Source organism: Mastigoproctus giganteus, chromosome 1 (assembly GCF_048544385.1).
Source record: "Mastigoproctus giganteus isolate SK-2022 chromosome 1, ASM4854438v1, whole genome shotgun sequence".
In the NCBI taxonomy this organism is placed as follows: Eukaryota; Metazoa; Arthropoda; class Arachnida; order Uropygi; family Thelyphonidae; genus Mastigoproctus; species Mastigoproctus giganteus.
The window spans coordinates 194889894-194913943 of record NC_143575.1 but is presented as its reverse complement, the minus strand read 5'-3'; the positions used below and the strand labels follow the sequence as shown (position 1 = coordinate 194913943).

General features: G+C 38.9%; 1 protein-coding gene across 1 annotated transcript in view; it reads right to left on the bottom strand.

The window, feature by feature from the left end:
• The window catches only part of Sting (transmembrane protein sting), a 103759-nt gene that overhangs the window by 5443 nt on the left and 74266 nt on the right, over positions 1-24050 (bottom strand). The gene's annotated exons all lie outside the window — the stretch shown is intronic.

Sequence of the window (24050 nt, the reverse complement as noted above, 5' to 3'; positions counted from 1 at the left end):
CTGTGAAGTAATCTGATTGAGTTGTTTAAGGCCTTGAATGGGTTGATCAAGCTCAATGCTGAATGGATTCCTCCTCTTGCTCAGATTCTGCACCTGAGGGAGCATAAATTCAAATTGAGGAAAAACAGTTGTAGAATAGATGTGTGGACTTTGCCTTTAGACAGCAGGTGGTTGATTGCTGGAACAAGCTCATCTGTCATTGTGGAAGTTGACAGCTTACATAAATTGAAGGCTGAACTAGACAAATCTTTGGAATGAATGGATGGGTGAAACAGGAAGGTTTTTTTTTTTTTTTTTTTTGGCTGATGCTATATAAGCTTGCTTTCTTGCATCATATGCCTCTGCTAATGCTAAAGGCATATTATTATAATTATTGTACTGCTACTATTAAGCAATTCTGAAAAATGGATTCCAAGAGAGCAGTGACACCTATGTTCTTGTACTATTTTAACTATGATGAGGCGCCTCCGTGGCCAGGTGGGTAGGAGCAGTAGTGCATAGCACACGTTTCTTGATTAGACCGGGGTTCGAACCCATGACCACCAAATACGGAGGATGCGGAAAGGTCAGTGAATGACCACCGCAAATCCCTGGAGCAATATGGCCTTAGTTGCTAATGCTCCTAAAAACCAAATAACAACAACTATGATGCTCTAAATTTTGAAAACAACCTTACTCCTTAAATGTTATCAGCAACTTTGCCATTATTAATTATTTTTCAGTTCAATTTTGGATACATAGCCTGTTTTATTCATGCTTTGCATGCTTGTGCTAAGTTTTATAAAACATAGATGAGTATTAAGCCTAACAACTTGAAACCTTAACTCTTTCCAGAACGAATTTCTGAAAGTGTACCAGTGCAGAGTAAAGCTCATACACTTTCAGAACGAACCCACTTCCCAGCGGCTGCCATGGGATCACTCTATGAAGTGAGTTTTTCCATGAAATTTTGAAAATTTGTAAAAATTAATTTGTGCATATGTACTTTTAAATATTAATTTATTCTGATTTTGGCTTGGTTGCTTAGCATTAGAATGAAATTATTGTCAGAAGTCAAATTAGAGCTTCTTAAAAAATCACAAAAATTGTATAAAAAAAACCTGTAATTTTTTTTGACGTTTCAAATCTATGATGATCTGTTGGCGCAGTCAATTTCTTTTAACAGAACAATTAGTAGTCAAAATAAGGCATTCAATGCCTGCCACCAACATGGCTACTGCACATTCTTGTGCAGGATCAGCTGACACTGTCCACCCTCTGTGATATTTCAACCTTCATTACCCCACCTGCAACTACATCATAACACAGCAGTTATATCCATCACAACTGTATTTTTTCCTTAGATATAAAAAGGCATTTAGGTTATATATTTCTCTTTCAAATAAACAGATGTCTACTTCAAAATTTCCTTCTGTGTGGTATTGAAACAACCAGCACATTAATGAAATTAATAATCAGAATATTTGTTATTTTCTTATTATTATACTTTAAGTAAATATTGTAATTTTATGTAATTGTTTTTCTTGACTTTCTTGCCTTTATTTGAATGTACTCTCTGTTTGGTAGAGCAAATAACATTTTTCCTGAATATTTTAATTGGAAAACACATACACAAGTATGTGTTTTCCATCAAAAAATATAATTTCTAATTTGATCTCGTTTACTAATTTTCTTACATGAAACACTTCCATATCTAACATTGACTTTTTTTTTTTGGAAAGCCATTTTTTTTCCAAAAAATTTATCTCTTAATGAAAATAAAAGTAAGGAAAATATGTGGGATGGTACATAATGTATACCAACCCACAAGTGATATATACAACGTATACAGGGTGATTCACTACCAGTGTGACAAACTTGCAGGAGGTGTAGGGGCCACAAAGACGAATCGGAATCACATAGAATTGCAGAGTCTGAAATGCCTTCGTCATGCGGTAGAGGACGTTGAACGGGAGGTTGCGTGAACAGCGATCCCGCTGGAAGTCAGCATTTGCGAACAGTTTCTGTTGAAGAAACCAAGTAGCAAAAGTCCTCCAGAGTGGATAATCCGCAGGCTCCAATGATTGGATGTGTTGCAGATGGTATGAACTCATTTGGTTTGTTGACAGTATCCTCCATACAGTGGATTGGGAAATACCCAATCGTTGGCCTATTGCTCGAGTACTCGTACTCGGATTGCCTTCTGCAAGACGTAGGACATTCTCCTCATTGTCTGGCATCCTCGTCGTTCGCTCTCGATTCATGGTACCTCTCGTGAAACAACCAGTCTCACGTAACCTTCTGTGCACACGTGCGAAAATCGTATGATGAGGAGCACGCCTGTGAGGGAAACGTTCCTTCTACAAGCGCAGAGCGGCGCGCCCGTTACAGTCCGCAGCTCCATACACGAGATGCATGTCAGCCAGTTCAACATTTGAATACTCGTCCATCCCACTGCCTCGGGAACCGGTTCGCAAATGCTGACTTCCAGCGGGATGGCTGTTCACGTGACCTCCCGTTCAACGTCCTCTACTACGTGACGAAGGCATTTCAGACCCTGCAATGCTATGTCATTCCGATTCGTCTTTGTGCCCCCTACACCTCCTGCAAGTTTGTCGCACTGGTAGTGAATCACCCTGTATATCACTTGCTTCAGGTGGGGGAAATGCTGAAAAACTTTATAAATCAATGATCAATGATCAGTATATATAATATGCTAACAAGGAAAGAATACTTGTTATCTGATTTTTAATATAATCACATACTCCTATTCTAACACAATCAATGATGTTGAGCCAACTATCATTCTAGGCTAAATGCCCCAGTTCTGGTGCGATCACTGAAGTTAAGAAGTGTTAGGCACAGTTAGTAATTGAGAGAGTGACCACCTGGGAATAGCCAATGTAATTGACTTTTGGATGGGAATGAGAGTAGCTCTGTGCTGGTGAAGTTTTAAGGCTCCAGCAAATAGAGAAGTTTTTCTTAAATTTTTGGTTTTATTGACTTAATTGGTAAATAAATTTATTTTCTAGAAGTAGCTTTATAATCCTAGTTATGATACTGTTTATTTTGAATTTAGATAGAGATTTTGTAGGTTATTACTTAGTATCAGTAAAACTTGTACCGTTTGAAACTTGCTGCCATTGTTGTCATATATTAGATCATTAAGGAATAACGTAACGTATATATCTCGAACTTGATAGCGTAAAATTAGATAGCGTAATATGTAGCACTGTATTAGGAATCTGTTAGCTTAGTATAGTATTGGCAATTAATCAATTAAATTTATAAATCTTATTAATTTTTATTGTTAATTAAATTGTATTTAAATGGAAGTCATGCCCCAGATTACAGCAGCAAAGCAGCACGCACAAAGTAGCGAAAGTGCTGTGGTTCGGGAGAGAACCAAAGGGGGCGATTCTCCAATACATCACAGTCAAAAAAATGTGCAAAACGTGACATGTTTGTGGACTTTCTGAAACTAGACATGATATAGACTTGGAGGATGTCTTTGTGTGTGCTAGGTGTAGCAAATGTGAAGAAATTAAGTGCCAACTCATCGTGAAGGGTGTCTATGAGAGTTTGAAGAGTCAGGTAGATGCCTTGAAGGAATTAAAATGGGGGGGGCCCATTAGGCTCTCAGCTGCCCAACTCATCGCAGGGCTCACTCTTGTGTACCAGGCAACAAGGTAGCAATCTTAAGGGCAGAATGTGCTGGTCTCACAGGAGCTAGTTATTGTTGGTGACTCAACTGTCAGAGAAACAGGAAATATATTGTGCAAAATGGATAGGTGGAATAGGACCAGGGTATGTCTGCCAGGGACAAAAGTTGATGACGTAGAGCAGATATCATCTTTAAGGGCAAAAAAGGCAATATCGTTGTACACTTCGGCACTAATGACATTAAGTGTAGGAGATCTGCAGATTTACTTAACAAGTACAGGTCGATGTTGAAAAAAAGTCGTGAGTTAGGGTTAAATTTGAAAGTGCTTGCAATCCTGCCCAGACACGATAGAAGGGTGTATATGACGAGAGCCTTGTTAATCAATTCGACCCTAGAGAAATTGTGCAAGGCTTGTGGGGCAGAATTTTTCTCAGTGTGGTCTGTGCTTGTTAACAGGAGAGATTGCTTCTACAGGGATGGGATACACTTAAAACTTAAACAGAAAGCGTGCAAGAATGTTTGCTGATTCTATTGAGGCAATTAGGTGAGTCTGAAAACTGCTAGCTAGGGGGATTCACAGACTATTAGATTAACAGTAGCTGCAGGCAGAGGTGGAAATGATTGTTGCACCGCTTCTATTGGAATGAGCTGCAGCCCGGAAAGCAAGTGGCTGGTGATTTCAGGAATTGCTCTGAGTCATGAAACAAGTAAATACGTGGGCTGTGTTAGAGTAACTAAGAGTAAGAGCAGGTGCATGTATAATTGCATGTACACCAATGCTAGGAGTATAGTATATAAATTTGATGAATTTGAAGTGCTGTTCAAGACATCAAAGGTGGATATTGTTGGGATATCAGAGACGTGGTGTCACACAGATATAACAAATACAGATTGGAATTTGGGGAGTGCAATGTGTACAGAAAGGATAGGAAGGGAGGAGGGGTTATGCTGTTATTTAAGAAACATAAAATCTAAGGAAGTGCATCCATCTGACATAGATGGACAGTGCAATGTTGAATCAGTTTGGTGTGACATAAGCACTAGGAAAGCAAAAATGACTGTAGGAGTTTGTTTTAGGCCTAATGACTCTGATGAGTACAATGAACAATTATACAGAGAAATAGAGTGGGCCAGTAAATCAGAGTGTCTTATAACTGGGGGATTTCAACTTCCCAGATGGACTAGAACTTGTGGATTGGTTACTTGCACCCTCACCACTTTGCTTATTGGAGGCTTGAAGTGGTGAAACCCATGTTTAATCTCTAGAGCAAAGTTTCCGGCATCCCCCTCTCCCCATACTTCTCCTTCAACCCATGCACGGTACTAAGTACCATAGGTTTCGATACCTTTCGTGTTTGGGGTTCTCATAAAAAAAAAAAAAAAAACTAGCAAGGCTTTTGTGGATTTATTGGATGATTGTTTTCTACAGCATGTTAGAGAGGCAACCAGAGGGAGTAACACTCTTGATCTGATTATCAGCAGTGATTATTCGTGCATTAAGAATTTACATATAAAGGAATCACTAGGTGGCAGTGATCACAGTGTACTGATGTGCGATTTACTCAAAGATGTAACTACCATTAGGGGTAAAGGTAAGGGTGTAACAATGATGTAACTACCATCAGGGATAAAGGTGACTACAGTGGTCTCAGAGATTTTTTAAATTCTATACAGTGGGATCAACTGATGATGTTACCAACAGCAAATTCTAAATGGGAAGAATTCAAGAAAGTTATCTTGGAAGCTACTAGGCTTTTTGTTCCAACTAAGAAATACTGTTCAAGATTTAGGCCTAAACAGATATAAGATAAATTAATGCAGCTCATGCAGAGAAGAAAAATGCATGGGATACATATAAATTATCAGGCGACATGGAAGCCTATGGCAGATATAAGCTAGTCTATAATCGAGTCACAAAGGAAGTTAGGCAGGCAAAGGCAGATTACGAGACATTTTTGGCAAAGGATGCAAAGAAAAACAGCAGAGAGTTCTTTACTTATGTAAACTTTAGAAGGAAAGGGACGAATCAGATTAGTCCACTTAAAATAGATGGTTTGACTATTGATGTTCATGCTCAGGTAGCTGATAAACAGAATGTGTATTTTGCATCTACATTCACACGAGGAGTTATTCAAGGAGGGAATGCCAGAAGTTTATCAAACTCTAACAGGGAGCTAAGTGATTTTGTAATAACTGAGAGCAAAGTGGAGGAGAAATTGTTGAAGTTAAATATAAGGAAGGCACCTGGGGTGGATGGGATCTATCCAGTTATATTAGAGGAGGTGGCAAAGGAAGAAGGAAACCCTTAGCCATAATTATGAGAGCCTTCCTTATACTCCGGGGAGGGCTCCCATGGACTGGAGATGTGCAAATGTATCTCCAATTCACAAAGGGGGAAACAAAGGGTGACATGACAAATTCAAGACCCATTAGTATGACTTCTGTTCCAGAGAAAATAATGGAGTCACTGGTGAAAGAAGCATTCCAGGATCATCTAGACAAGACTTCAGTTATAGCTCGGACACAGTATGATTTGGTTAAAGGGGAAGTCTTGTCTGACCAATATGATTGGATACTATGATGTGGTCACAAAGGAACTGGATGCAAAAAATAATTTTGATGTTGTATACTTGGATTTGAGGAAAGCTTTGGATACTGTTGCATTGTTGCACATGGAAGACTACTGTAAAAATTGGAGTAGTATGGCATTCTTCCTCTTGCTCAGATTACAAACCGGAGGGGGCATAAACTAAAACTGAGGAAAGACACAGACAGCTGTGAATAGATGTGCAGAAATTTGCCCTTAGCCAGTAGGTGGTTGATTGCTGGAACAAACTTTCATCTGTCATTGTGTAAATTAATAGCTTAAATAAATTCAATTCAGAACTAGACAAAGTTTTGGTATGAATGGATAGGTGAAATGGGAAGGGTTTTTTTTTGCTGATGCTGTATAAACTTGCTTTCTTGCATCATATGTCTCTACTAATGCTAAATCATCATTGACAAAAAAAAACTAATGCAACTGCTAGTACAAGCAGTAATCACCTAATATAGTTCATTTCTGAGAGCATTATTTGATTGCATAATGTGTGCTAATACACCCAACTGCTTTAAGTGCAGGAAGCAAAAAGTTTAAGTGAGTAAGTGATCATATTACAATATGCCAACAATAAGAGAATACTTATCTGATTTTAATATGACCACACTTTAATATGATCGTATTTGAACACAATCAGTAATATAAATCTAAGGTCAAAACTATACTGATGGAATACTAAAATTCACAATTCCAATAAACCAATGCAACTGCTGGGAATGGGGGGAAAGCAATCACAAACTGCAATTCATTTCTGAGAACAATTATGGAATAGTTTAGCAAGTGATGCATTTTTTAATATAATGGCCTAATTTTGCACTGCATGCATTAAAATTATAACTCAATTGCTGTTGAACTTCTCATTGAAAGGATAAAGATAATAACTGTTATAGCATGAAGAAACAAATTTTTAAATGAGGAAGTTACCCATAAATAATTTCCTTTAGTCATTCAATACTATTCAGTAGACAGATAAAATTTCTTGACAAAGATCAATTCTTAATATGAAAAGTAAACAAGTATAAAATACAGTACAGACCCATTTCAAAGTATATATATATATACATTTGTATATATATAAAACAATGCCTCGCATAGCACTGATAATTGGTAGCAAAACTTCCGTGTTATGTGAAAACGTGCTGATTGAGGTATAATTATAATGGGTTTTAATTGAATGCATACCAGAGAAACAGTCTATAAACAAATTAGAATAAATCTATAAACAATTTGCAGTTGATAGCCAATTAAAAGGATTTGAAATTAAAAATATTGCAAAATTTTATTAATGAAAGGTAACATCATTAGAGATGAGAAAAAAGCTTTATTGTTTATTTAGGTATTTCAATACAAAAGTCCAGTGAAGTCGTCGCTTCTTTTTCTTGGCGTACAAGTTTTTTGACTGCACCTTCTTTTTTCTCGGCGTACAAGTTTTTGACAAAAACTTGTACGCCGACCTCTTCCGTTGAAATTTTTTTTGGTGCAGTCAATCCACTTCAGAATTGTTTTCCTCTTCTTCTTCATATGCAGTTTGCTCGTCAATTTCAAGGAGAGTTGCAACATCTAAGTTATTTGCATGTGAATCAGTACAGTAATGTGTGTTGGCAGTGTCAAAAAGTTTAAAATCCCAAGTCTCTTCCGATCTTCACAATGTCTTTGGCAATTGTCTGAATTCGTAATTCAAAACCAGTGAAATAATTTGCCAAATGGGGCAAAACATGCTTCCAAACAGAATGCATGTTGTTGGCAGGGATTTCTAGTCAAATTGCAAATATATTTTTGATCCTAATCATACAGCCAACACGCTTGATCTTTTTCTCACAAACAACCCTTCTAAGTACACGGTCGAAGTGAGAGGTCCTTTAGGCACTTCAGATCACAACTTGGTGATTGTCTCTTCTCCAATGGAGCCTTTATCTCATGGCTATTCCCAACCTCGTGTTGTTTGGCATTACAAGAATGCAAAATGGGATGACCTGCGAGATTTCTTTTCTTCTTTTCCTTGGTCGGATTACTGTTTCAAAACTTCTGATGTCAACTTTTGCTCAGATCGTGTCAGTGAATTTATTCTTGTAGGAATAGAATCCTTTATTCCACACTCCACTTTAAAATATCATCCTTTATCTAAACCTTGGTTTTCCAATAAATGTGCTAAGGCTGTTCAAGAGAAGAATGTTGCATATCGTAATTGGTGTTTCTAATTCTTCAGTTTCATTTTCTGCCTACACCAAAGCTCGCAACAATTGTAAAGCAGTTATTAATCAGTCCAAACTAGAGTTTGAACAGGCTAAGAGTAGAAAACTTGCTTCTTGCCCTAATGGTAGCCGAGCATTCTGGTACTTGCCAAAGCTATTGGCCGCAACTTTTGCTCATCTCTGCTCCCACCTCTGTCCAAACCAGATGGTTCTGTTGTCACTTCAGCCAAGGATAAAGCTGACCTGCTAGCATCCCATTTTTCTTCCAACTCATATATTAATGATCTTGGTAAAACAACTCCCACTATTCCCAAAACGCTCCATTCAATGCCTCCAGTGGTCTTCCATCAAAAGGATGTCAGAATGATTTTGACAAATCTTGATGCTAAGAAAGCTCCAGGTCCCAATGGTATTTCTCCACTTGTTCTCAAAACCTGTGCTCCTGTACTTACTCCTATTTTTTGCCGCCTTTTTTCACTTTTTTATTCCAAAGGTGTTTTTCCTTCTGCTTGGAAATTTGCTCATATCCAGCCAGTTCCTGAAAAATGGAGACAAATCCTTCCCATTCAATTATCGTCCCATTGCAATTACTTCTACCCTTTCTAAAGTAATGGAGAAATCAATTAAACGCCAACTCTTAAACTAACTAGAAACCTTCCGTCTGATCAACGATCGGCAGTATGGATTCTGTCAGTGTAGATCCACTGGTGATGTTCTGCTTATTTTACCCATTTATGGACTAATTCAATGGAAAGGTTCGGTGAAACACAAGTAGTTGCTCTCTACATCTCAAAGGCTTTCGATCGTGTTTGGCATAAAGGTCTTCTAAACAAGCTTCCATCTTATGGTTTGCCAACTGTTTTTAGTGATTGGTTATCCAGTTTTCTCTCTGACTGCTGACTGAGGGTGATGGTAGATGGCTCTCTGTCTTCTAACTTCTCCACTAATGCTGGTGTCCCCCAAGGTTCAGTTCTTTCCCCCATTCTTTTCCTCTTGTATATTAATGACCTTCTTCCATTGACTGGAAATCCTATCCATAGTTTTGTCGATGATAGCACATTGCATTCCACTTTCCATTTTGAGAAACCTTGCCCTGTTCAATCAGCTTCAACTTCTCGAAAATCTGCTACCAATTCCTTAAATGCCGATCTTCAGGTAATTCTCCAGTGGGGCAAAGACAACTTAGTTGATTTCAACCCTTCTAAAACTCAGTCTTGTCTTATATCTCGCAAAAAGGATTCTTCTGCTCTTATGCTTATCTTTAGTGACACTCCAATTTCTAGGCAAAATGATATATCTCTTTTGGGGATTACCCTGACTTCTAATCTCTCTTGGCACAAGCACATTACAAATATTGCATCCTCTGCATCTAAAAAACTTGGTTTTCTCTTTCGCTCTCGGCGTTACTTTTTTCCCAAACAGCTGCTCACTCTGTATAAATCGCAAATCCGCCCTGTCATGGAATATTTTTCCCACATCTGGGGTGGTGTCCCCGAAACCTCTCTCAGGCTTCTTGATTCCATACAGAAGAGGACAGTTAGGTTAATTAATGATTAATCTCTAACAGAGTCTCTCCACTCGCTGTCTCATAGACATACTGTTTCTGCTGCATGCTTCTTCTACAGATACTTCCATGGGCACTGTTCTTCTGAATTGGCTTCTATAATTCCCGCTCTCTCTTTCAAAACAGTCCGAACACGTGCCGCCACCAGCCAACATCCATTTACTGTCCAACTTCAAACTCACAGAACCAACTTTTCATCTTCCTCGTTTATTCATTCAACTGCCGTTTCCTGGAACACCCTTCCTTCATACGTATTTCCTCAAAATTACAGTCTACAGAAGTTCAAGTTTAATGTCATTAAATATCTTCTTTCATCTTCTCAACCTCCAACCCAAGCACAGTACTAAGTACTATAGGTTCTAATACCTCTCGTGTTTGGGGTTTACATAAAAAAAATATATATATATATATATTTTTGATCGTATTTAAAGGAGTAAAAAATAAATTGTGTAAATGAAAAGCTATCATGTTGTCTTGTCATGATGGAATTAACAATATTGAACATTGTTGCACTTTGCTAGTGACCGCTTGAGGGAAGCTATTGGCACATTAGTATTAGTAGAAGCATGTGATGCAAGAAAGCAAGCTTATGCAGCATCAGCCAAAAAAAAAAAAAGAAAAAAAAAAACACACTTCCATTTCACCCCTCCGTTTGTTTGAAATACCTGTCCAGCTGAGCCTTAAATTTATTTAGGCTATCAACTTCCACAACAAGGGATGGAAGTCTGTTCCACCAACCAACTACCCACTGGCTAAAGGCAAATTTCTGCACATCTATCCTACATCTGTCTTTCCTCAATCAGAATTTATGCTCTCTCAGGTGATTATTCTGAGCAAGAGGAAGAGTCACATTGGCATTGAGCATGCTCAAACCATTCAAAGCTTTATACATCTCTATCAGATCACCTCGCCGGTGCCTAGTCTCCAGACACTGTAATTTGCAAAACTTAAGCCTTTCTTCGTAAGAGCAACCCTTTGTTCCATTCACTAATCTTGTTGCCCTTCTCTGTACTCGTTCCAGCAGCTCCACATCCTTCTTGAAATGAGGCCTCCAGACCCATATACAGTACTTAAGGTGTGGCTTGACCATTGCCATACACAAGGGAATAACATGTCTCACATGTGCATGTGAGACAATAGAGTTGGCACTGCAGAATATATGTATGCGTTACAAGGGTACAACAATGCAGCATATATGTAGAGTACATGTCTAGGCTATTGAATGAATTTTAATATGTACAGTAAATATTTGACTTAAACTTAATTGAAAATCATGTTATAGTGAAACCCGTGCTGTTTGAAGCCGCGCTTTTTTATGTCTGTCAAAAAATATATAATGTAACTTGAACACTTGGCTTTACAATTCTATAAACCTGACTTTACCTTTTTCATCCAATTCTCCAAGCTTCCCTTTTTTTTTTAATTTTATGTCAAGGACAAATCACACAGATTTAGAAATGGAATTATCAATGAATTTTTTTTTTTATTATAGCCTACAAACTAAAAAACTATCATATACAGTTTTAGTCCTGCACCTGGTATGGACTCCATACATACAACACATGAGACATTTAGCTTCACTAAAAAGGTCAAGTATTTCTAGGGATGTCCTCTGTTTAGGCACTAGCTGTTTCATAAAAAGTTCCCAACAGAAAATGTCTCATGAGTATAATTAATTACAACATAATGGCACTTCCAAATTCATAATAAACTTATCCTTGGACTTGCAACTAAACGACTATTTGACCATTATTGCAAGGAAATTTGTATTAATATCATGTTATTTACAGACTGACAGATTTTTTTTCTATTTTTTTTTTATGAAAACCCCAAACAAAAACAAGAGGTATTAGAACCTATACTACTTAGTACCGTGCTTGGGTTGGAGGTTGAGAAGATGAACGAAGATATTTAATGACATTAAACTTGAACTTCTGTAGACTTCAATTTTCAGGAAATACGTATGAAGGAAGGTTGTTCCAGAAAACGGCAGTTGAATGAAAAAACGAGGAAGATGGAAATTGGTTCTGTGAGTTTGGAGTTGGACAGTATATGTATGGTGGTTGGCTGCGGCACATGTTCGCACTATTTTGATAAGAGAGAGCAGGAATTATAGAAGCCAATTCAAAAGAATAGTACCCATGGAAGTATCTCTAGAAACGGCATGCAGCAGAAACAGTGCATCTATGAGACAGCAAGTAGAGAGACTCTGTTAGAGATGAGTCATGAATTAACCTAATTTCCCTCTTCTGAATGGAATCTAGAAGCCTGAGAGAGGTTTTGGGGCACCGCCCCAGATGTGGGAACAATATTCCACGGTAGGTCGGATTTTCAATTTGTACAGAGTGAACAGCTGTTTGAAAGAAAAGTAATGCCGAGATCGAAAGAGAAAACCAAGTTTTTTTGATGCAGAGGAAGCAATATTTGTAATGCGCTTGTGCCAACAGAGATTAGAAGTCATTGTAATTCTCAAAAGAGATTACATCATCCTGCCTAGAAATTGGAGTGTCACTAAAGACAAGCATAGGAGCAGAAAATCCTTTCTGCAAGATATAAGACAAGACTGAATTTTAGAAGGATTGAAATCAACTAAGCTGTCTTTGACCCACTGGAGAATTACCTGAAGATTGGCATTTAAGGAATTGGTAGCGGATATTCAAGGAGTTGAAGATGATTGAGCAGGGCAAGGTTTCTCAAACTGGAAAGTGGAATGCAATAGGCTATCATCGGCAAAACTATGGATTGGATTTCCAGTCAATGGAAGAAAGTCATTAATATACAAGAGGGAAAGAGTGGGAGAAAGAACTGAACCTTGGGGGACACCAGCATTTGTGGAGAAGTTAAAAGACAGAGAGCCATCTACCATCACCCACAGTGAGCGATCAGAGAGAAAACTGGATAACCAATTACAAAAAACAGTTGGCAAACCATAAGATCGAAGCTTGTTTAGAATACCTTTACGCTAAACACGATCATTAGCATTAGCATTAGTAGAGGCATATGATGCAAGAAAGCAAGCTTGTTCAGCATCAGCCAAAAAAAAAAAAAAAACCAACCACTACTCCCATTTCACCCCTCCGTTCGTTCGAAATACCTGTCCAGCTGAGCCTTAAATTTGTTTAGGCTATCAACTTCAACAACAAGCGATGGGAGTCTATTCTACAAACCAACTGCCTGCTGGCTAAAGGCAAATTTCCGCACATCTATCCGACATCCGTCCTTCCTCAATTTGAATTTATGCCCTCTCAGGTGATTATTCTGAGCAAGAGGAAGAATCCCATCGGCATTGAGCATGCTCAAGCCATTCAAAGCCTTATACACCTCTATCAGATCACCTCGCCGATGCCTAGTCTCCAGGCTCTGTAATTTGCAAAACTTAAGCCTTTCTTCGTAAGAGCAATCCTTTGTTCCATTCACTAATCTTGTTGCCCTTCTCTGTACTCGTTCCAGCAGCTCTACATCCTTCTTGAAATGAGGCCTCCAGACCTGTATACAGTACTCAAGGTGTGGCCTGACCAATGCCTTATACAAGGGAATAATCACATCCCTGTCCCTGCTACAAAAATTCCTGTATATCATTGACAAGACACCATGAGCTACTCTTGCAGCTCGTCTGCACTGCTCAGAGAACTTCATATCTGCCTGCACAATTACCCCCAGGTCCTTTTCATTCTCTACCACTGTCAGCGTAGTACCACAGAGTTGATACGTTGATCTGGGGTTACTGTTTCCCATATGTAGTACTTTACATTTGTCAATGTTAAACTTCATTTGTCACCTCTCAGCCCATCTGCTCAACCTTTCCAGATCCTGTTGCAGCAGCATAGTATCAGTAGTGTCCTTAACAACCCTGCCAACCTTGGTATCGTCTGCAAACTTGGACATTAAGCCTGATACACCATCATCAATATCATTTATAAATACAGAAAACAACAATGGACCCAACACTGAACCCTGAGGAACTCCACTAATAACATTAGTCCACGTTGGGCAGTGTCCATTGATTACCACTCTCTGTCTTCTGCCACTCAACCATCCCTTTATCCATAGCAGCAATTTGCCTCCAATGCCACACTTCTCCAATTTGTGCAGCAGTCTTCCATGCGCAACAGTATCAAAAGCCTTTCTAAGATCCAAATATATAATATCAAAGTTATTCCCTGCATCCAGTTCTTTTGTGACTACATCATAGTATCCAATCAAATTGGTCAGACAAGACCTTCCCTTAACAAAACCATGCTGTGTCTGAGCTATAACTGAATTCTTGTCCAGATGATCCTGCAGTGCTTCTTTAACCAGTGTCTCCATTAATTTTCCTGGAACCGAAGTTAAACTAACAGGTCTATAATTACTTTTGTCAGCCTTTGATCCTCCTTTGTGAATTGTAGTTACATTTGCACATCTCCAGTCCATGGGTACCTCCCATGAGTCCAAAGAAGCTCTCATAATTATGGCTAGGGGTTTGCTTACTTCCTTTGCTGCCTCCTTTAATATAACTGGATAGATCCCATCCACCCTGGGTGCCTTTTTTATGTTTATCCTCAACAATTTCTCCTCACTTTCCTCTCAGTTATTAGAAAATCATCTAGCTCACTGCCAATGTTTACTTCACCTACGACATTCCCCTTCCTGAATAACTCCTCATGTGTGAATGTAGATGCAAAATACTCATTTAGATTGTTAGCCACCTGAGCTGGGTCCTCAACTGTTGAACCATCAACATCCAGTGGACCAATCTGATTCATCCCTTTCCTTCTTGAGTTTAAATAGGTAAAGAACTCTTTTCTGTTTTTCTTTGCATCCTTTGCCAAGGATTTCTCATAATCTGCCTTTGCCTGCCTAATCTCCTTTGTGACTTGGTTACAGACCAACTTATATCTATCATAGGCTTCCATGTCACCCATTAATTTGTATGTATTCCATGCATTTTTCTTCTCTGCCATATGTCTCATTAGTTCATCTGACAACCATTTAGGCCTGAACCTTGAACAATATTTCTTGGTTGGTATGTAAAGCCTGGTAGCTTCCAAGATTAGTTCTTTGAATGCTTCCCATTTTGAATTTGCTGTTGGTAACATCATCAGTTGGTCCCACTGTATAGAATTTAAATACTGTCTCAGACCATCATAGTCGCCTTTACGAAAGCAGAAACCCTTCCTTTACCTCTGATGGTAGTTACCTTTTTGAGTAAATCCCACTTCAGCACACTGTGATCACTGCCACCCAGTGGTTCCTTTATCTGTAGATTCCTATTGCATGAAGAATCACTACTGATAATCAGATCAAGAGTATTACTCCCTCTAGTTGCCTCCTGAACATGCTGGTGTAGAAAACAATCATCCAATAAATCCACAAAAGCCTTGCTAGTGTGTGAGTGACCAACCCACAAATTCCAGTCAATATCTGGGAAATTAAAATCCCCCATTATAAGACTCTCTGATTTACTGGCCCATTCTATTTCCCTGTACAGTATCTTATTATACTCATCAGAGTCATTAGGCCTATAGCACACTCCTACTCTCAATTTTGATTTACCTATGCTTATGTCACACCAAACTGACTCGACACTGCCCTGTCCATCAATGTCGACTGGCTTCACTTCCTTGGATTTTATGTGTTTTTTAACTAATAGCATAACCCCTCCTCCGCTCCTGTCCTGTCTATCCTTTCTATACACATTGTACTCCCCAAATTCCAGTTCTGCATTCCTTATATCTGTGTGACACCACGTCTCTGATATCCCAACAATATCTGCCTTTGATGTTTTGAGCAATACCTCAAATTCATCAAATTTATTTACTAAACTCCTAGCATTGGTGTACACGCAAGTATACATGCACCTGTTTCTATTCTTAGCTACCCTAACACAACCCATGTGTTTACTTGTACCGCAATGACTTCCAGCAGTCTCTGAAATATCCTACATCTTGTTTTTCAGGCTTCTGCTCATTCCAATAGAAGCAGTGCAAGAATCTCTTTCACCTCTGCCAGTAGCTACTGTTAATCCATTAGTCTTTGTCTCCCCCCAAGCTAGCAGTTTTCCGACCCACCTAACACTGCCTTGATAGCATCAGCAAATATTCTTGCACCCTTTCTATTTAAGTGTATCCCATCCCTGTAGAAGCAATCTCTCCTGTTAACAAGTACATTCCAGGCTGAAAAAAATTCTACCCCTTGAGCCTTGCACAATCTTTCCAGGGCCGAATTGATCGACAAGGCTCTCATCATATACTCCCTCCTATCGTGTCTGGGCAGAATTGCAGACACTTTCAAATTCAACCCTACTTCACGGCTTTTTTTCAACATTGAGCTGTACTTGTTAAGTAATTCCGCTGGTCTCCTACTCTTAATATCATTAGTGCCAACGTGTACAACTATATCACCTTTTGTGCCCTTAAAAGATGATATCTGCTCTACAACGTCATCAACCTTTGCCCCTGGCAGACATACCCTGGTCCTGTTCCACCTATCCTTTTTACAAAGCATGTTCCCCGTTTCCCTGACAATAGAGTCACCAACAACTACTAGTTCCTGTGGGACCAGCGCATTCTGCCTTGGGGGCTGCCTCTGTGTTGCAAGATGACCAAGTGCAAGCTCTGGCGTTGATGTGGGCAGCTGAGAGCTTGATGGGCCCCTCAATTTATTTCCTTCGAGGGCATCCACCCTGTCCTTCAAGGTCTCATATAGGCCCATAACAACGCCGAGTTGTCGCCTAATTTCCTTGCACTCCTTGCATCGTGCACACACAAAGACATCCCCCATGGCAGTATCATGTCCCGTACCCGATTGCTCCGCAAACATCAAGCAAACAGTGCATCTTAAAAGGCTGCGATTCAGAGGGCAACTGCCCCCCTCAGTTCTCCCCTGAGTCACAGCACTCCCATTAGCTTGAGCCTTTTGCTTTGCTGCTCTGGTCAGAGTCATGATTTCGATTTAAATATCAATAAAATTACAATTCAAGAACAAAATCAAAACCTTAAACTTGTATCTTAACACAGTTATAACGCTATATTTATTTTTCAGTATTGATTGTTATCTACGAGTTCCCTTTATATAACTTCCGTATCAAGTATGTATTAATTATTTGTTACGTTTGTACTCGAAGTCGTTATATATATATATAGTTAAAAGTACAATTTAATTGACAATGAAGTTTAACAAGATTAATAGATCTACTGATTAATTGACAATATTATATTATGCACTATACTATACAAAGCTAATGCTATCGAATTCCGGATATGCTGTATCGCATTTCAGTAACGAGTGTTATCTACGAAATTCCTTTATATAACTTCCGTATCAAGTTATGTATTAATTATTTATTTTTACTAATTATTTATGTTCCGTAACCTAAGTGGTTATATGTATAGTTAAAAGTACAATTTAATTGCCAATGAAGTTTGACAAGATTAATAGATTTTACTGATTAATTTTCACGTAACAATGGCGGCCTATTATGAACGGTAAACACGTGGATTTGATACCCTTTCCGATACTAAGTAATACCTACAAATCTCTATCTAAGTTACTTTAACTTTAAGTACCGTAAATAGGAATATAAAGCTACTCTAGAAATAAGTTAATATGTCAATTTAAACTAATAAAGCAGAAAGTAAATCAGAAAAAACTTCTCTGTTCCAAGAGCGGCAGAAAGGCACGTCCGCACAGGAAACTCTTGTCCTCGATCGAAAGCCTTTGAGATGTCAAGAACAACTGCTTGTGTTTCACAAAACTTTTCCATTGAATTTGTCCATAAATGGGTAACATAGGCCAGAATATCACCAGTGGATCGACACCAATGTAATCCATACTGGCAATCGTTGATCAGACAGAAGGTTTCTAGGTAGTTTAAGAGTTGGCAGATGATTGATTTCTCCATTACTTTAGAAAGATTAGAAGTAATTCCAATGGGATGATAATTGGATGGGAGGGATTTTTCATCCTTTTTAGGAACTGGCTGGATATGAGCAAATTTCCAAGCAGAAGGAAAAATCACTTTTGGAATAAGAAAGTGAAAAAAGGCAGCAAAGAACAGGAGTAAGTTCAGGAGAATTTACGCTTGCTAGATAAGCTAGATAATCTTGTAATAACTGAGAGTACAGTGGAGAAGAAATTGTTGAAGATAACCATTAGAAAGGCACCTGGGGTGGATGGAATCTATCCAGTTATATTAAAGGAGGCAGCAAAGGAAGTAAGCAAACTCTTAGCCATAATTATGACAGCTTCCTTGGACTCAGGGGAGGTACCCATAGACTGGAGATGCGCAAATGTGACCCCAATCCACAAAGGAGGATCAAAGGGAGACACAGGTAATTACAGCCTGTTAGTTTAACTTCGGTTCCATGTAAATTAATGGAGGCACTGGTTAAAGAAGCATTTGGGATCATCTAGACAAAACTTAAGTTATAGCTTGGACACAGCATGGATTTGTTAAGGGGAAGTCTTGTCTCACCAATTTGATTGGATACTATGATGTAGTCACAACGGAACTGGATGCAAAGAATAATTTTGATATCATATATATTTGGATCTTAAAAAGGCTTTTGATACTGTTGCACATCGAAGACTGCTGCACAAATTGGAGCAGTGTGGCATCGGAGGCAAATTGCTGCTATGGATCAATGGACACTGCTCTTTGTGGACTAATGTTATTAGTGGAGTCCCCTAAGGTTCAGTGTTGAGTCCATTGTTGTTTTCTGTTTTCATTAATGATATTGATGATGGTATATCAGGCTTAATGTCCAAGTTTTCAGACGATACAAAGGTGGGCAGGGTTGTTAATGACACTAAGGGTAGTACGCTGCTGCAACAGGATCAAGAAATGTTGAGTAGATGGGCTGATAGGTGGAACTGAAGTTTAAAACTGACAAATGTAAAATACTGCATATGGGAAGCAGTAACCCCAGGGTAATGTATCATCTGTGTGGTACTACACTGACAGAAGTAGAGAGTGAAAAGGACCTGGGGGTAATTGTGCAGGCAGATATGAAGTTTTCTGTGCAGTGAAGACGGTCTGCAAGAGTGGCCCGTGGTGTCTTGTCAATGATATACAGGAATTTTTTTAGCAGGGATAAGGAGGTAATTATCCCCTTGTATAAGGCAATGAATGGTCAGGCCACACCTTGAGTACTGTATACATTACTGGGGGCCTCATTTTAAGAATGATGTAGAGCTGTTGGAATGAGTACAGAGAAGGACAAGATTAGTGAATGGAACAAAGGGTTGTTCTTACGAAGAAAGGCTTAAAATTTTGCAAATTACAGTGTTTGGAGACTAGGCACCTGCGAGGTGATCTGATTGAGGTGTATAAAGCCTTGAATTGTTTGAGCATGCTCAATGCTGATGGGATTCTTCCTCTTGCTCAGAATAATTGCCTGAGAGGGCACAAATTCAAATTGAGGAAAGACAGCTGTAGGATAGTTGTGCGGAAGTTTGCATTTAGCCAGCTGGTGGTTGATTGCTGTAACAAACTGACTAGACAAACATTTGGAGCTGGTGGTTGAGTGAAATGAGAAGGGGTTTTCCTTTTTTTTTTTTTTTTTTGGCTGATACTATATAAGCTTGCTTTCTTGTATCTTGTGCCCTTGCTAATGCTAGCACAGGTTTTGAGAACAAGTGGAGAAATACCATCAGGACCTGGAGCTTTCTGAGCATCAAGTTTTGTCAAAATCCTTCTGACATCCTTTTGATGGAAGACCACAGGAGGTGTTGAATGGAGTGTTTTGGGAATGGTGGGAGGTGTTTTATCAAGATCATTAATACATGAGTTGGAAAAAAAAAACGAGATGCTAGCAGGTCAGCTTTATTCTTGGCTGAAGTGACAATAGAACTATCTGGTTTTGACAGACGTGGGAGCAGAGATGGGCAAAAGTTGAAGACAATAGCTTTGGCAAGAGACCAGAATGCTTCACTACCATTAGGGCAAGAAGCAAGTTCTCTACTCTTAGCCTGTTCAAACTCTAGTTTGGACTGATTAATAACTGCTTTACAATTGTTGTGAGCTTTGGTGTAGGCAGAAAATGAAACTGAAGAATTAGAAACAAGCCAATTACGATATGCAACATTCTTCTCTTGAAAAGCCTTAGCACATTTATTGGAAAACCAAGGTTTAGATAAAGGATGATATTTTAAAGTGGAGTGTGGAATAAAGGATTCTATTCCTACAAGAATAAATTCACTGACACTATCTGAGCAAACGTTGACATCAGAAGTTTTGAAACAGTAATCCGACCAAGGAAAAGAAGAAAAGAAACCTTGCAGGTGGTCATCCTATTTTGCATTCTTGTAATTGCAAACAACACGAGGTTGGGAACAGCCATGAGATAAAGGCAGCATTGGAGAAGAGACAATCACCAAGTTGTGATCTGAGGTGCCTAAAGGACCACTCACTTCGACCTTTACTTAGAAGGGTTGTTTGTGAGAAAAATATTACGTGTGTTGGCTGTAGGGCTAAGATTGTTTGGTATTCTGGTAGGTAAATGAACAATCTGTGTGAGGTCATTAGTAATTGCAAAAGCCTCAGCATCTCGACCAGCTGGGTCAGTGTGACTAGAGAATGGAAGCCAGCTGGAGTTGTGAACAACAAAATCACCAAGGAAAATTACCTCAGTGTTAGGAAAGTTGGACTGGAGAGAGTCAAGTTGCAAAGAGAGGAAGTCAAAGAGCTCCAAGTGATTAGTGGAGTTAGGAGAATGGTAGAGAGATTTTAAGCCAGAGAAGATTGAAAAGAGGAGATTCTAAGTTACCAAGTCTCTGACAGGGAATATTGGAACGGACATATGCACAAGTAGCACCTTTGAGGTGAAAAGAATCATACAGCGAATAATACAGGCAACGGAGATGAGCAGTAGTTGAATCAACCAATAACTGAGATTCTGTCAGAAAAAGTATATGGGATTTGGCAGACTGCAAGCAGAAATGGACATTGTTGAGATTAGAACTGAGACCATGTATATTTGTGAAATGAACTAGTAATTGTTTGGGAGGTTTAGATCTTTTTGCAGATAAGCTTACTCTATTAGTTTGACAATTCATGGTGTATTGTATAGTAAGAAAAAGTGAGGGAGGACTTCTACGAAGGAATGAAATTTTTGGATATGGCAAGAATATACCCAGATCCTTGACATAACGTGGTCTCGACAATGCCCCCCCCACATACACACTACTCGGACTCCCTCCAGTCACTATCTGACAGAGTAGCGGTGGCAAGATTATACACTAGCTGATCCGGAAACCTCCTAGAGAGTTACCAATAGGTTTGGTCCGTGTAGTAACTAGCAGCTGGCCTGCGAACACCGCTTTAGAGCTGTACCTTCAAAATGTAAGGAAGATTGGATCTTGCCACAATATCCATCATAACCTCAAAAGTCATCAGTCATACTGCATGATGGAAGAGATGGGGAAGGGTTGACCGGAACTCAGCTCTGGAGACTAAACATGGGTTCCACCACTTGAAGCCTCCAATAAGCAAAGTGGTGGTATTGCACCGGTTGATGAGAGTCATCTACCACCTAGTATTGCTTGGTAATACAGAGGGGTGGCATTCCTCCACGTGGTGTGGGTGCCACACCTCGTCCCCTGCTTACGTTGGTTCACACCTGGGTGGTCACCCACAGTGTGCTGGCACATGGAGGTTATAACCTCCATTACAGACCGTCCAGACTTTGCCAAAATTGGGTCCACTTGAGTGTCACCCGAATATCAGTTCCATCAGCGTTTTAGTCACCCAGGTAGCAAGTACAGCTTGTCTGGCATATCTGAGAGAATGTCTGTGACAACCTCAAGGACCTAAGGATATGTGTAAACAACTCTAAAAATGTTTCAACACAGAAATTGATTCTAATAGTAAAATATATCTGTTTTTCTGGAATTATAGGGTATATAGTGATACTGAGTTGAAAGCTATAAATGAACTTAAATGGCTTTTGTTTTTAATTCTCTATGTCAACATGCCAGTTTATAACACTGCATAACTTAAATATTAGTATTAGTACTAGCCAAATAGTGCAAGGAAGCCATAGACTTTTGATTAAAAAAAAAAAAAAAAACATAAGAAACAACATATTATGCACTCATATCCTCATGTAGGTAACTATTCGGTTGACCTTTCAATTTCTTCAGTGTCAGCTGCAATTATCTGTGGAGGCAACTTGTTCTAGTAATCAATGACCTGCTGGCTAAAAGGAAATTTCCTACAATCTAAGCTAAACCTCTTCTGCTTTAATTTGAATTTATGGTCCCTATTTCTGAAGCTCTTTATAACAGTAAAAATTCTTTACTAACTCTTTTTAGAGCCTCATAAACCTCAATGAGATTCCCTCTGAGGCACCTAGTTGCCAAGCTCTGTAGCCAACATAATCAGAGTCTTTCCTTGTATGGTGGCCCTTTTGCCAATCGCACCATGTGAATTGCCCATCTTTGGACCCTTTCAAGAAGTTGAAGGTCTTTTTTCAGATAAGGTCTCCATACTTGGGCACAGTATTCCATATGTGGTCTTACAATTGCTTTATACAGTGGAATTATGACCTCCCTATTTCTACAGGATAATGTTTGTTAAATCATCTATAGGCCACCACGGGCTTTCCTGGCGACCTGTTTCACTGCTCAGAATACTTCATATCTGCCTGTATCATAACTCCCAGATCCCTTTCTTCCTCTATTGTTTTTAATTTAACCCCACCAAGTGTATAATTTATTTTGAGGTTGCTATTTCCCAAGTGTAAGAGCTTGTAAAAGGCAATTATAAGACCACATTTAACGGTTCATTGGCACTGTTCATTAACGATTCAACCAATCTTTACGTCATCTACAAATTTTAATATTATGCCTTCTATCCCTTTCTCAATGTTATTACGAAGATCAGAAACAACTGTGGTCCGAGAGTTGATCCTTGGGGGACCAGACTTGTTACATTACACCAATCTGAAGAATATCCATTAATCACAACTCTCTGCATGCTGCTCTACAGCCACCAAGCAATCAATCTTAGAATATTTCCAATAATCCGAACATGCTCCAACTTATAGAGTAACGTCTCAAAAGGGACTGAGTCAAATGTTTTGCTAAAATCCAAATAAACTGTCAAAATTGTTCCCTACATCTAGCACATGAGTAACAGTGTCAAATCAGTTTACCAGGTCAGTTAAACATGATTTTTCCCTAACAAAACCATGTTATGTGTCCTTCAGAATGCCATTTCTATCTAAATATCACTGCATTCTTATTCACTGCCTCTAAAATTTTTCCTACCACTGAAGTCAGACTAACCAGTCTATAGTTACCAACTTCACTCTTAGAACTGCCTTTATGTATTGGTTCAGCCTCACTTGCACAGCCTCTTCAAAGCATGAAGGCTCTTTTGTCAGTAAAGACTGATGCAAAGTACTCATTCAATTCATTAGCAACATCAGCTGGGTTATCTCACACTTTCCCACACTCAGTAAAAGAAATAGTTCCTTACTTTATTATTTTAAGGGACCTTTATATAGGTCCCTTAAATGGTAATTTAGTGTAATGGTAAATGTTATTGTATAAATAATAAAAAAGTTTATATCAGTAAGTCTGTAATTAACAGAATGCAACTACATTGTATCTCAGTATTAATTATAATTATAAACAGCACATTAAAATATTTTCATTATTGAGAACTTTTGCTGCTGCTTTAATGCCTGATGAAAATATTAATTTGACTAGTAAAAATATTAGATAACATAAAATGTGTTTCTCACTTGCTTCAGGAACTGAGACAAAAGGTTGTTGAAGAAGTTGAAAAACTGTTGAAAAATTGTATACTCCAAGCTGTGTTAAGTTTATCATCCACAGAAAATGGTATATAGGCCTCTGTAGCCGAGTGGTCAGGAGCAGGGGTGCAGTAGCACACGCTCTTTGAATAGACCAGGGTTCAAGCCCCTGACTGCTAAATACGGTGATCTGCCAACCTGCACTGGACCAGTGTGGCAGATTATAGTCCATTTCCCTCAGCATGAATTGTTGAGGAGGCTTCCATCCTGCAGTGGGTTGATAATGGCTGCAGTTTTTTTTTTTAAGGTA